This window comes from Salvelinus fontinalis, chromosome 22 (assembly GCF_029448725.1).
Source record: "Salvelinus fontinalis isolate EN_2023a chromosome 22, ASM2944872v1, whole genome shotgun sequence".
NCBI classification, from domain to species: Eukaryota; Metazoa; Chordata; class Actinopteri; order Salmoniformes; family Salmonidae; genus Salvelinus; species Salvelinus fontinalis.
Window position 1 is genome coordinate 18392878 of NC_074686.1, and position 12402 is coordinate 18405279.

Here is a 12402-nt window from a genome sequence, read left to right on the forward strand (position 1 = left end):
ACACTTATGTTTGTTAGCCTATTGTAACGGCTGTCTAATGCCTCCTCCTCGGATGAGGAGGAGGAGTAAGGGTCGGACCAAAACGCAGCGTTGTATGCAGACATAATGGAATTTATTAAAGAAAGACGAAACACGAAAACTCTTACACAAACTACAAAACAACAAACGACGTAGACAGACCTGAACTTGAGAACTTACATATAGACACAAAGAACGCACAAACAGGAAAGACTAGCCAAACGAACGAACAAACGAAACAGTCCCGTGTGGTGCAACAGACACAGACACAGGAACAATCACCCACAAACAAACAGTGAGAACAGCCTACCTTAATATGGTTCTCAATCAGAGGAAACGTCAAACACCTGTCTCTAATTGAGAACCATATCAGGCAACACATTTAACCCAACATAGAAACACATAACATAGAATGCCCACCCCAACTCATGCCCTGACCAACTAAACGCATACTAAAACAACAGAAAACAGGTCAGGAACGTGACACCTATGTTGCTTGCTATGCTATTACACATAGGGTGACAATATTACGTTTTCTGTTCAACTAGCTTACTTAACATTGGATATAATTTCACACAGTTTTATCATGATAATGTTTGTAGCCTGCAGCAAAACGATTACAACCTAACTAGCACGTTATTGATTTGGTTAACTTTCATTGAGGTGACATCATAAAGGTTTTCTGTGATTTTAATGACTAGGTCCTGAGGTCAGTAAGGGGAATTTCCAGTGCTGTAGGCTAACTTAAAATACGTCTATAATATGCTGATATTTTGTATATTTTGTGATATATTGAGTATTTTGTGGTGTCTTATGCCTAGAATTAGCCAAGTCGGTTGTATGGTTCATTTGGTTCCTATTCTGAAAGTTTGATCAATTGTGCATAATGGAATGAATATTTAATTGTGCAACATATGTATTTAGGGTGTCAGACTCATTTCTGTCGGCGTCATTTCCCCATTACAGCTCAGTGTCTATCCACATCGGCCTGTTACATTATTGACAGAGGTGGGATGGCCTTAAGCATTTGGGGCTTGGAGCGAATGCGAGGATGCTTTGAGAAAGAGGGGGAATACTGTAGCATGGTACATGTGACCTGCATCTGCACCGCAGGATCCATGGATCGATCTCACGTTACAGCTCGCTCTCTCTCCACATCAGTCTGTTACAGTAATAAGGAAGAAGCTGTGGCACTTACTCAGAAAGATATTTGGGGAAAAGAGCTATACAATGTGTGAGGGCTGTGTTTGGGGGTCGGTGGGAATTTAACCAGGTGTCCCGGTCACCAAACCAACCATTAGGCCGAGTAAATACTCAATGTCTGAGGGCAACATTTGGTCTTAAACAAGGCGACCTCGTAAACAAGGCTACCTCATCACGAGACCATGATTCCAAATGACCTCCGCTATGGAGGCACCAAGGACAGTAGAGAGGACCTTGCAATAGGGTTTGACTTGGCTGCGAGCCATTGGTAATGGAGCTGTTTATAGGGTCCTTTGCCATGAGAGGAGGTTGCATTAAACACCATTGGCCATGGCCAGTGGCGCCGTATAGGTTAACTGATTAACCTATCGTCATTAATATGTTATTTACAATGTACTAATAAAACTAAAGGTTTATTTTTCTTTTCTTGTTTTTCGTCCAGAGAGCCTCTGTATTCGTCCAGAGAGCCTCTGTATTGCCCCACTCTATTTACATGAACGGTACTTGCTAGCAGTGAATTGCCAGTGAGGAGTGCCGGTGTCTCAGCTTCCAAAAGAAAAATCTGGCTTCCAAAAACGAAAGGAAAGAAAAGAAAGACAGGAGAGATCAAAGAAAGGGCGACAATATGTCACCCAATTTTTCATAAAGGAAGGTGGGTGTAGTCCGAGAGTGGTGGAAATTAACCTGTTAGCTTAGTCCATAGGGAAATAGGCTACTTTTGCTCCCCTAACATTAACTTCACAGAAAATTCAGAGTGTTTACATTTCGCTCCTATTTTAGCCAATATTTAATCAATGCAGGCTAACTTTTAGCAAGCTATTCATACTAAATCAGTTGTCCCTGCCTGTTGCCAAGTCCAACAGATGCAGCTTCAGGCTCAGCAGCCCTGTCGCCCCATCCCCATCCCCCTGAACCAGCTCTACTCCCGAAGGAAGGAGGTGAGCAGCATTGTGTTGAATGAAATGTCAGTTGGCATAATTGCAGGTACTGCAATGCATTGAGGACAGGAATGTGATTCTCCAGTCAGGAAAAATCTCATTTGGCACAGAGGCAGCCAATATCAGAGCCTTAAAGGAAGAGATGCAGGCTCTTAGAGATGTTGCACCTCAATTTAGCAAGGAACACAGCCGCCAGAGGAAAAGGAAGAGATTCCATGATGAGACCTCTCAAGAGGAGACAGCTCAGGACAGTGCAGCAACGGTGTTTCGGAACACAGTGTTTTTTACTGCTATGGACAACATCATAAGTGACTTGGACATGAGGTTCCACACCACCGCAAAAATTGTAGAATCATTTTCTGCTGTTCTGAAAGTTGGGCTGATTAGTGAGGATAAAGTCCCTTCTGTGTGCTAACCACTGATCATGAAGTATTCCAGAGATAAGTAAGACACCGGAACACTGTATATGCTGCCACTTTCCCCCCTAACTTGTCCCCTCTTGGTCTCCTGAATGAAATTTGTAAGATGCAGTTGCAAAGCATTTTTGGAAAAGTTTCTACTCTGTGTTTTGTTACGTGTTTGTTTAGTCTTCGTCCCCGTGCCTTTACACGGCACAGCGTAATTTGGGTAAAACCCCATTTTATGCATTCCTGGGTCTGTCTCCCGAATCATTTATACCAACGTGACAATTGCTTTACGTATATTTTGCACACTGTGACAGTGACTGTTGCTGGTGGCGAGAGAGCTTTCAGTAAGCTAAAACTGATTTTTTTTAACTATTTGAGGTCCGCTATGTCCTAGGACAGACTTTGCAGTATTGCAATGCTGTCCATTGAAAGTCAGTTAACTAGAAAGCTGGACTTCAAAGACTTGATCAGTGACTTTGCTAGCAAGAAGGCTCGTCGCTGGGCTCTTGGTGAGTAAGGAGCAAGGGCCGGTGATAACTGTTAAATGGCATGGCTATGGATATTGGATCACAACACGCATGATGCCCACAGGCTGAGAACAAAACTGAGAACAGACTGAGAACAAGATATATCTCAAAGTAATGGCTGGATTGCCATAAAATTTGCTGTGCACAATCAAGACCCCAAGTGGAAGAAACCTATTGATTTGGTGACCTCTTGACCTTTCCTCTAGCGCCACCATCAGGCCTTTTCATGTCGATTTCCATTTTGTTTTCCATTTTCCAGTTACACTTTTACAGCTGCTTATTTTCTAGTTGGTATATATGCTTAGTTCAAACATCTGCTGCTGATTTTATTATTTTGTTTGCTATATCAGTCTATATATGATAATGTAAATGTATTTTCATTGAAGAGGTTAATGTATATTTAAGGTATATATATATATACTTTATATATAAAGTTATTCATTAATGTTAAGAGAATTTTCCATTCAAGAATTTTCCCATTAAAATTACATTTAGACTGTAAAAGATGGCCTTTAGCACATTTCTTATAGAGGGTATCAGTCTTGCATCAAATAGTGAATTCCACTGTATGTAGAATGTTGCATCCATGTCTGCACAGTGTTATATTTTCACAGCTCACTGTCAGTAAATATCATACAGTAAATATTGGACTACAAGAGAGTTGCAAGCCTGCAAAGGTAGAGTTATTTAAAGCTTTGAATGGGTCAATTGGGTTCTGGAGGTGTGTGGGTACAGCAATTGTGCAGAGTTGGTGTGGCCTGTGGTGGTGGGGCCCAATGTGATATCTTTTCATGGGGCCCAAAATCCCTGGCAACGGCCCTGGCCCTGGTCACTTTCATAAGCTGTTGACTCCATTATAAACAGACAAAAAGAAAGAGAGAGAGGCAAAGAGAAAGCAGAGAAGGAAAATGGGGGTATAGGAGAGCCTTGAGGGAAGAAGGAGAGAAGAAGTAATAGAGGAGGGGAGAGAGGGCACGACTGTAAAAGGGGATGCAGAGAGAGATGGGGGAGTGCAGGAGAGAACGATGACAGCGTAAAGGAACTTGAATAAGAGAAGAGAGATGAGTGAGAGAGGAGGGGTGAGAGGCAAGGGATTGAAAAAGAAGGGAAAGAGAAAGCAGTGAGTGACAGAGGGAGTTTAGGAGAGAAGAGAGAAGGAGCCTTGGTGGAGGGAAGAGAGAAGGGTGGGAGATATGAGGGGATGAGAGGAACGAAGCAGAGTCGATGTTCGACAAAGTTTTAAAGAGGTTGAAAAATGTGACTGCATTTGTTTTTCATAAAACACACTTAATACAGTATAATTCAATCAATGATGTACTATCACTGTAATATGCAAAGTTTCTAATAGAAATACAAGTTAACACATCGGGTGAATTGTCACAGAGCTATAGGGCGAAGATTTGCAACAATACATTCAAATTCAATGCCTTAAAGTAACTAGCCTATATCTTGTACAAGTGGGGACAGGACAATGGGCATGGCATCTTTCATTCACAGTGACTTTAAGCACAGAACAGTACTGAGATCATTTTAGGGGAAGACAGGTTCAAGTTGAAAAACAGGCCAGGCCACACACATGGAGTCAAGTTCTAGTCCACTATGTGGCACACAAATATTAAACAGTACAATTTCATTCCATTGTAATAGCCCATTGAATATACTGTAATCAGTGGTGATTTTAGCATGTAAATCTTGGTGGGGCAAACTCAACATAGCCATTACACAACACTAAACAATAGATCAATTGCACTATAATGGTGACAAAGAGTGCTCACAAACTGTTAGGGCCTACATAAAGCTGTCCCAACGGCAGAGCTTTCTTTTCAGCACCATGGAGTGAATCCTTACTACTGCAACACCTGGCTATCAGTGGAGCCTTGTCTGGCAGCGAAAAAATTAATTCAGTCTTATTTACTGCCATTTAAAAAAAAACATAGCTGATATGGCTGACTTGCGGATAAGAGGCAATCCATAATTTAGATTAAGACATTCATGAGAGCGCTAGGATGGACGTAGTCAATATAACAATTTGTATAGCAACAGAATTCAGAACATGGACCGTTCTTACAGTATTCTCCCTGTACACCAAGTCAGAACCGTAGGATAAATAGCGGGGGCATATAAGCACATAATGAAAGCTCTTACAATATTTGATGATTACCTTTCTCTAAAACAGGCTATAGGCTACATGTGCACCACCAAGTCAGAACAGTAGGCGAAATTAGGAGGGGAAACTGGACAAAATTATTAGGGTGAGGCACATGGGCTACTAACAGCTTACTACACAACATACACTCAGTATTATTTTCGTAGCTACAGTATAGTGTACATATCTCCCTGGCATATTACATAATTTATGCAGCAGTATACAAGACATTTTTGGACTCACCGTTGCTGTGCTGTGCTCATTTGAACAAATAAAAATAAAAAATCGAATCAAATCAAACTTTATTTGCCACATGCGCCAAATACAACAAGTGTAGACCTTACCGTGAAATGCTTACGTACAAGCCCTTAACCAACAGTGCAGTTCAAGAAGAAGAAAATATTTATAAAGTAGGCTAAAATAAAAAGTAATAATATAAAGTAACACAATAAGAATAAGAATAACAAGGCTATATACAGGGGGCACCGGTACTGAGTCAGTGTGCAGTGGTACAGTAGGGGCAAAGTGGGTGCAAAGTGACTATGCATAGGTAACAAACAAACAGCGAGTAGCAGCAGTGTACGGGGGGGGGTCAATGTAAATTGTCCGGTGGCGATTTTTATGAATTGTTCAGCAGTCTAATGGCTCTAATGGCTTGGGGTAGAAACTGTCGAGGAGTCTTTTGGTCCTAGACTTGGTGCTCCGGTACCGCTTGCCATGCGGTAGCAGAGAAAACAGTCTATAACTGGAGTCTCTGACAATTTTATGGGCTTTCCTCTGACACCACCTATTATATAGGTCCTGGGTGGCAGGAAGCTTGGCCCCAGTGATGTACTGGGCCGTTCGCACTACCCTCTGTAATATCTTACGGTCAGATGCCGAGCAGTTGCCATACCAGGGGGTGATGCAACCGGTCAGGATGCTATCGATGGTGCAGCTGTAGAACCTTTTGAGGATCTGGGGACCCATGCCAAATCTTTTCAGTCTCCTGAGGGGGAAAATGTTTTGCCTATTCACGACTGTCTTGGTATGTTTTAGAGGTCGACCGATTAATCAGCATCTGCATTTTCGGATGCCGATTATGGCCGATTACATTGCATTCCATGAGGAAACTGCGTGGCAGGCTGACCACCTATTACGAGAGTGCAGCAAGAAGCTACAGTAAGTTGCTAGCTAGCATTAAACTTATCTTATAAAAAACAATCAATCTTCACATAATCACTAGTTAACTACTCATGGTTGATGCTATTACTAGGTTAACTAGCTTGTCCTGCGTTGCATATAATCAATGCGGTGCCTGTTAATTTTTCATCGAATCACAGCCTACTTTGTCAAACGGGTGATGATTTAACAAAAGCACAATCGTTGCACGATGGTACCTAACCATAAACATCAATGCCTTTCTTAAAATCAATACACAGAAGTATATATTTTTAAACCTGCATATTTAGTAAAAATAAATGAATCTTAGCAGGAAATATTAACTAGGGAAATTGTGTCACTTCTCTTGCATTCATTGCACGCAGAATCAGGGTATATGCAACAGTTTGGGCCGCCTGGCTCGTTGCGAACTAGTTTGCCAGAACTTTACATAATTATGACAATGTTAAGACATAACATTGAAGGTTGTGCAATGTAACAGCAATATTTAGACTTAGGGTTGCCACCCGTTCAATAAAATATGGAATGGTTCCGTATTTCACTGAAAGAATGAACGTTTTGTTTTCGAAATGATATTTCTCGGATTTTACCATATTATTTATTTTTATTTCACCTTTATTTAACCAGGTAGGCTAGTTGAGAACAAGTTCTCATTTGCAACTGCGACCTGGCCAAGATAAAGCATAGCAATTCGAAACACAAAAACACAGAGTTACACATGGAATAAACAAAACATACAGTCAATAATACAGTAGAAAAATAAGTCTATATACAATGTGAGCAAATGAGGTGAGATAAGGGAGGTAAAGGCAAAAAAATGGCCATGGTGGCGAGGTAAATACAACATAGCAAGGAAAACACTGGAATGGTAGATTTGCAGTGGAAGAATAGGCAAAGTAGAAATACAGTGGGGCAAAAAAGTATTTAGTCAGCCACCAATTGTGCAAGTTCTCCCACTTAAAAAGATGAGAGAGGCCTGTAGTTTTCATCATATGTACACTTCAACTATGACAGACAAAATGAGGAAAAAAAATCCAGAAAATCACATTGTAGGATTTTTTATGAATTTATTTGCAAATTATGGTGGAAAATCAGTATTTGGTCAATAACAAAGGTTTATCTCAATACTTTGTTATATACCCTTTGTTGGCAATGACAGAGGTCAAACGTTTTCTGTAGGTCTTCACAAGGTTTTCACACACTGTTGCTGGTATTTTGGCCCATTCCTCCATGCAGATTTCCTCTAGAGCAGTGATGTTTTGGGGCTGTTGCTGGGCAACATGGACTTTCAACTCCATCCAAAGATTTTCTATGGGGTTGAGATCTGGAGACTGGCTAGGCCACTCCAGGACCTTGAAATGCTTCTTACGAAGCCACTCCTTTGTTGCCCGGGCGGTGTGGTTGGGATCATTGTCATGCTGAAAGACCCAGCCACGTTTCATCTTCAATGCCCTTGCTGATGGAAGGAGGTTTTCACTCAAAATCTCACGATACATGGCCCCATTCATTCTTTCCTTTACACGGATCAGTCGCCCTGGTCCCTTTGCAGAAAAACAGCCCCAAAGCATGATGTTTCCACCCCCATGCTTCACAGTAGGTATGGTGTTCTTTGGATGCAACTCAGCATTCTTTGTCCTCCAAACACGACGAGTTGAGTTTTTACCAAAAAGTTCTATTTTGGTTTCATCTGACCATATGACATTCTCCCAATCTTCTTCTGGATCATCCAAATGCTCTCTAGCAAACTTCAGACGGGCCTGGACATGTACTGGCTTAAGCAGGGGGACACGTCTGGCACTGCAGGATTTGAGTCCCTGGCGGCGTAGTGTGTTACTGATGGTAGGCTTTGTTACTTTGGTCCCAGCTCTCTGCAGGTCATTCACTAGGTCCCCCTGTGTGGTTCGGGGATTTTTGCTCACCGTTCTTGTGATCATTTTGACCCCACGGCGTGAGATCTTGCGTGGAGCCCCAGATTGAGGGAGATTATCAGTGGTCTTGTATGTCTTCCATTTCCTAATAATTGCTCCCACAGTTGATTTCCTCAAACCAAGCTGCTTACCTATTGCAGATTCAGTCTTCCCAGCCTGGTGCAGGTCTACAATTTTGTTTCTGGTGTCCTTTGACAGCTCTTTGGTCTTGGCCATAGTGGAGTTTGGAATGTGACTGTTTGAGGTTGTGGACAGGTGTCTTTTATACTGATAAGTTCAAACAGGTGCCATTAATACAGGTAACGAGTGGAGGACAGAGGAGCCTCTTAAAGAAAAAGTTACAGGTCTGTGAAAGCCAGAAATCTTGCTTGTTTGTAGGTGACCAAATACTTATTTTCCACCATAATTTGCAAATAAATGTCTTCGGACGAAGAGGAGGAGTAGGGATTGGACCAAAGCGCAGCGTGATAATTTGACATAATGAAGTTTATTAAAGTAAAGACGAAAATCGAAAACACTTCACCAAACTACAAAATAACAAACGAACGTAGACTGACCTAAAACATGTGAACTTACATATAACGAAGAACGCATGAACAGGTACAGACTACAAACAAACGATACAGTCCCGTGTGGTAACATATACGGACACATGAGACAACCACCCACAACAAACAATGTGAAACAACCTACCTATATATGGTTCTCAATCAGAGGAAAACGTAAACCACCTGCCTCTGATTGAGAGCCATACAAGGTCAATTAACACTGACACTAAACATAGATACACAAAACATAGAATGCCCACCCCAACTCACGTCCTGACCAACTAAACACATACAAAAATAACAGAAAACAGGTCAGGAACGTGACAATAAATTCATTAAAAATCCTACAATGTGATTTTCTGGATTTTCTTTTCTCATTTTGTCTGTCATAGTTGAAGTGTTACCTATGATGAAAATTACAGGCCTCTCTCATCTTTTTAAGTGGGAGATCTTGCACAATTGGTGGCTGACTAAATACCTTTTTTGCCCCACTGTACGGCTACGAATAATACAGATGAGAACTCTCTTGGTAGATAGTGTGGTCGACAACTTATCATAAGGTACTCTACCTCAGGTGAGCAATACCTCGAGACTTCTTTATTATTAGACATTGCGCACCAGCTGTTATTGACAATAAGACACACACCCCCACCCATTGTCTTACCAGAGGTAGCGTCTCTGTTCTGCCGGTGCATGGAAAATCCAGCCAGCTCTATATTGTCCGTTTCTTCGTTCAGCCACGTCTCGGTGAAACATAAGATGGTACAGTTTTTAATGTCCTGTTGGTAGGATAATATTGATAGTAGGTCATCAAAATTCTTTTCTAACGATTGCACATTAGCAAGGAGAATGGAAGGCATTGGGAGTTTACTCGCTCGCCTCCGGCATCTCAGAAGGATCCCCGTTCTGGGTCCCCCTTTCCGGCATTAAAGGCGTGGATCTTGGCCTGTTCAAGTGAAAGCAGGATATCCTTCTCGTTGGACTCGTTAAAGGAAAAAGTTTCTTCTAGTCCGCAGTGAGTAATCACTTTTCTGATGTCCAGAAGTTATTTTCAGTCATAAGAGATGGTAGCAGCAACATTATGTACACAATAAGTAAAAAAATAAGTTACACAAAACGCAAAAAATAATTTACAAAATAGCACAGTTGGTTGGGCGAATGTAAAACGTGAGCCATGTTCTTCGGCGACATTCTTAATCTCAGGAAGGTGGCGCGCTGGTCCTTCTTGTGGGCAAATTTTGTCATTAAACTTTGTCATCAAAGTCTGGCATTCTCTGGATTTATGTTACTTTCAAGACAAAAACCAGGTCGAATCATGACGTCAGTGATCTTCAGGTTGTAGCTCTAGAAAGAGGCCTGAGTTCGCGACTTGGAATTCCGAGTTGGATGACCGTTAAAAATGTATTTTCCCAGATGGAGCTCGTTTTTTTTTTGTTGAGTTTACAGTTGTCTTGAACTGACTGAAGTCTGAGATTTCCCATTTCCAATTTTCCAGTTATTTCAGCACGGCAGAAGTCATGCTGAATTGACAGCATGGCCAATGTATGCAACCTTTTCTGGCCCATGGTGTTGCGTGCGAATGTTTATCCTTTTAAGCTTGGAAAAGAGATCCTTAAAACTAGACTGGGGAAGGGGAAGCAAAATAGTGATTGCTTTGCAGCACTTGAAGTTAGCCATTAATTCCTTCCAAACTACTCTTTGTTGAATTTGCAATTTCCAACTTGCTGTGTAATGTTTACGGCCAATGGCTGATGAGCATGTTTAATCTATAGTTTATCTTCATATGACAAGGATTGAAAAGGATTTGTCAGTAGATTAATGACGTGATTTGACATCATTTTATATGTGGCCAATGACCTTGAGCCTTCTTGGATGGGCACTTCTAATGTAAATATATGGCAACACCCAAGTGGGCTTGAACTTTCTGGCTCTCCCTGTAGATTTTGCAGTGACATGGTGTCCCCATGAGTGTCAGAACACTGAGCCAATCACGGTGCACCTAGAGAAGATTACCAACCCCTACACTCTGTACTTTTCGCTGGCTGCCCCTCCACCACAGAAAGCACTGAGCTAGGCTTAAAAATCTGCATTATGGAGCTGCCTTACTCAAGAAAGAAAAAAAGAGACCATGTATGTATGCAGCTTTATTAACTCAATAATAATTTTTTTACATTGTTTGCAAACTGATATGTGACATGTATTAATGCCAAAATAACATGGAAAACAGGCAACAATATTATTTATTTTTATGTATACAGTGCATTCAGAAAGTATACAGACCCCCTTCCCTTTTCCCACATTTTGTTACGCTACAGCCTTATTCTAAAATTGATAAAATACATGTTTTTCCTCATCAATCTACAGACAATACTTCAGAATAACAAAGCCCCCCACCCAAAGAATAAATTAATAAACTCAGTCAAGGTCTCAACTAACTACCAAATACCATGTCAGCTATTCTTTTTGTTCTAGGTAAGCTATCTAGCCAGCTATCTAAACATTGTCAAAATCATGGCCGAATTAACAACAAGGCACACAGGGCACATGCCCAGTCCTCATAGATTATTTTAGTCAATTAGCTTTAAAACTACAACATTTTCTCTCCACCCTATGGCAAAATGTGTATAATTGCAGGAAATTAGCAGAAAACTGAATAAGTTTCTCTACGCCCCATGGGAAAATTAGCAGAATTGCATGAAATTAGTTTTTAAATTGTTAAATTCTCTCTCCACCCCATGGCAAAATGTGTAGAATTTCAGAAAACTTTCTTTAAAACTACGATTTTCTACTCATGGCAAAATGTGTAGAAGTGCAGGAAATGTACTTTATAATTGCATTTTCTTCTCTCCGACACCAAGAGGGGGGCCACTCAAAAGTTTTCCCTGCGTGGTGGGGGTGCCCCTCAACCAAATCTCGCTTAGGGCCTCCAAAAGTTTAGGGCCGGCCCTGATATGGTCAAATGGTGAGATTAAAACCAGTTAGATGTGTTTTTTACAGTCAGTATGCAACCTGATGTCCCTGTGAGTAAAGATGGTACGGTAAAGTTTGGGGTCAATACAGGAATTAGTTAAAAGATCTAAGTTGCATAGAATGGGTAAATTTAAGTTAAATTAATTAGTAAGCAAGATAGAGGGTAGGATCACATACCAGGTTTAGAGATTTACCTGTATTATTGGTTAGATTCCTGGTCATTAAGATTATTCAAGAAAATAAATTGCTGTCACTACTAGGCCTACCTCACTTTTAAACCAAGTTGCATAAACCATGGAGAAAGCTGAAGATAAAAATGTATTCAGCAACGCTTGGTAGCACAATGTAACTTTCCATCAAACAGAAATAGTTTAGGATATGTTACACTACAAAGGTGTCGGATCAAAGCACATTGACCCTGATTTACTAAGCATTTGCAACAAGTGCAGAGGTCTGTTTTAACAGCAAGGGATTAAACATGTTAAAACATGAAACAGTGATTATTTCAAATTTAATTTAATGTTTTATCATTTATTTCTGTCCACATTCTACCTTC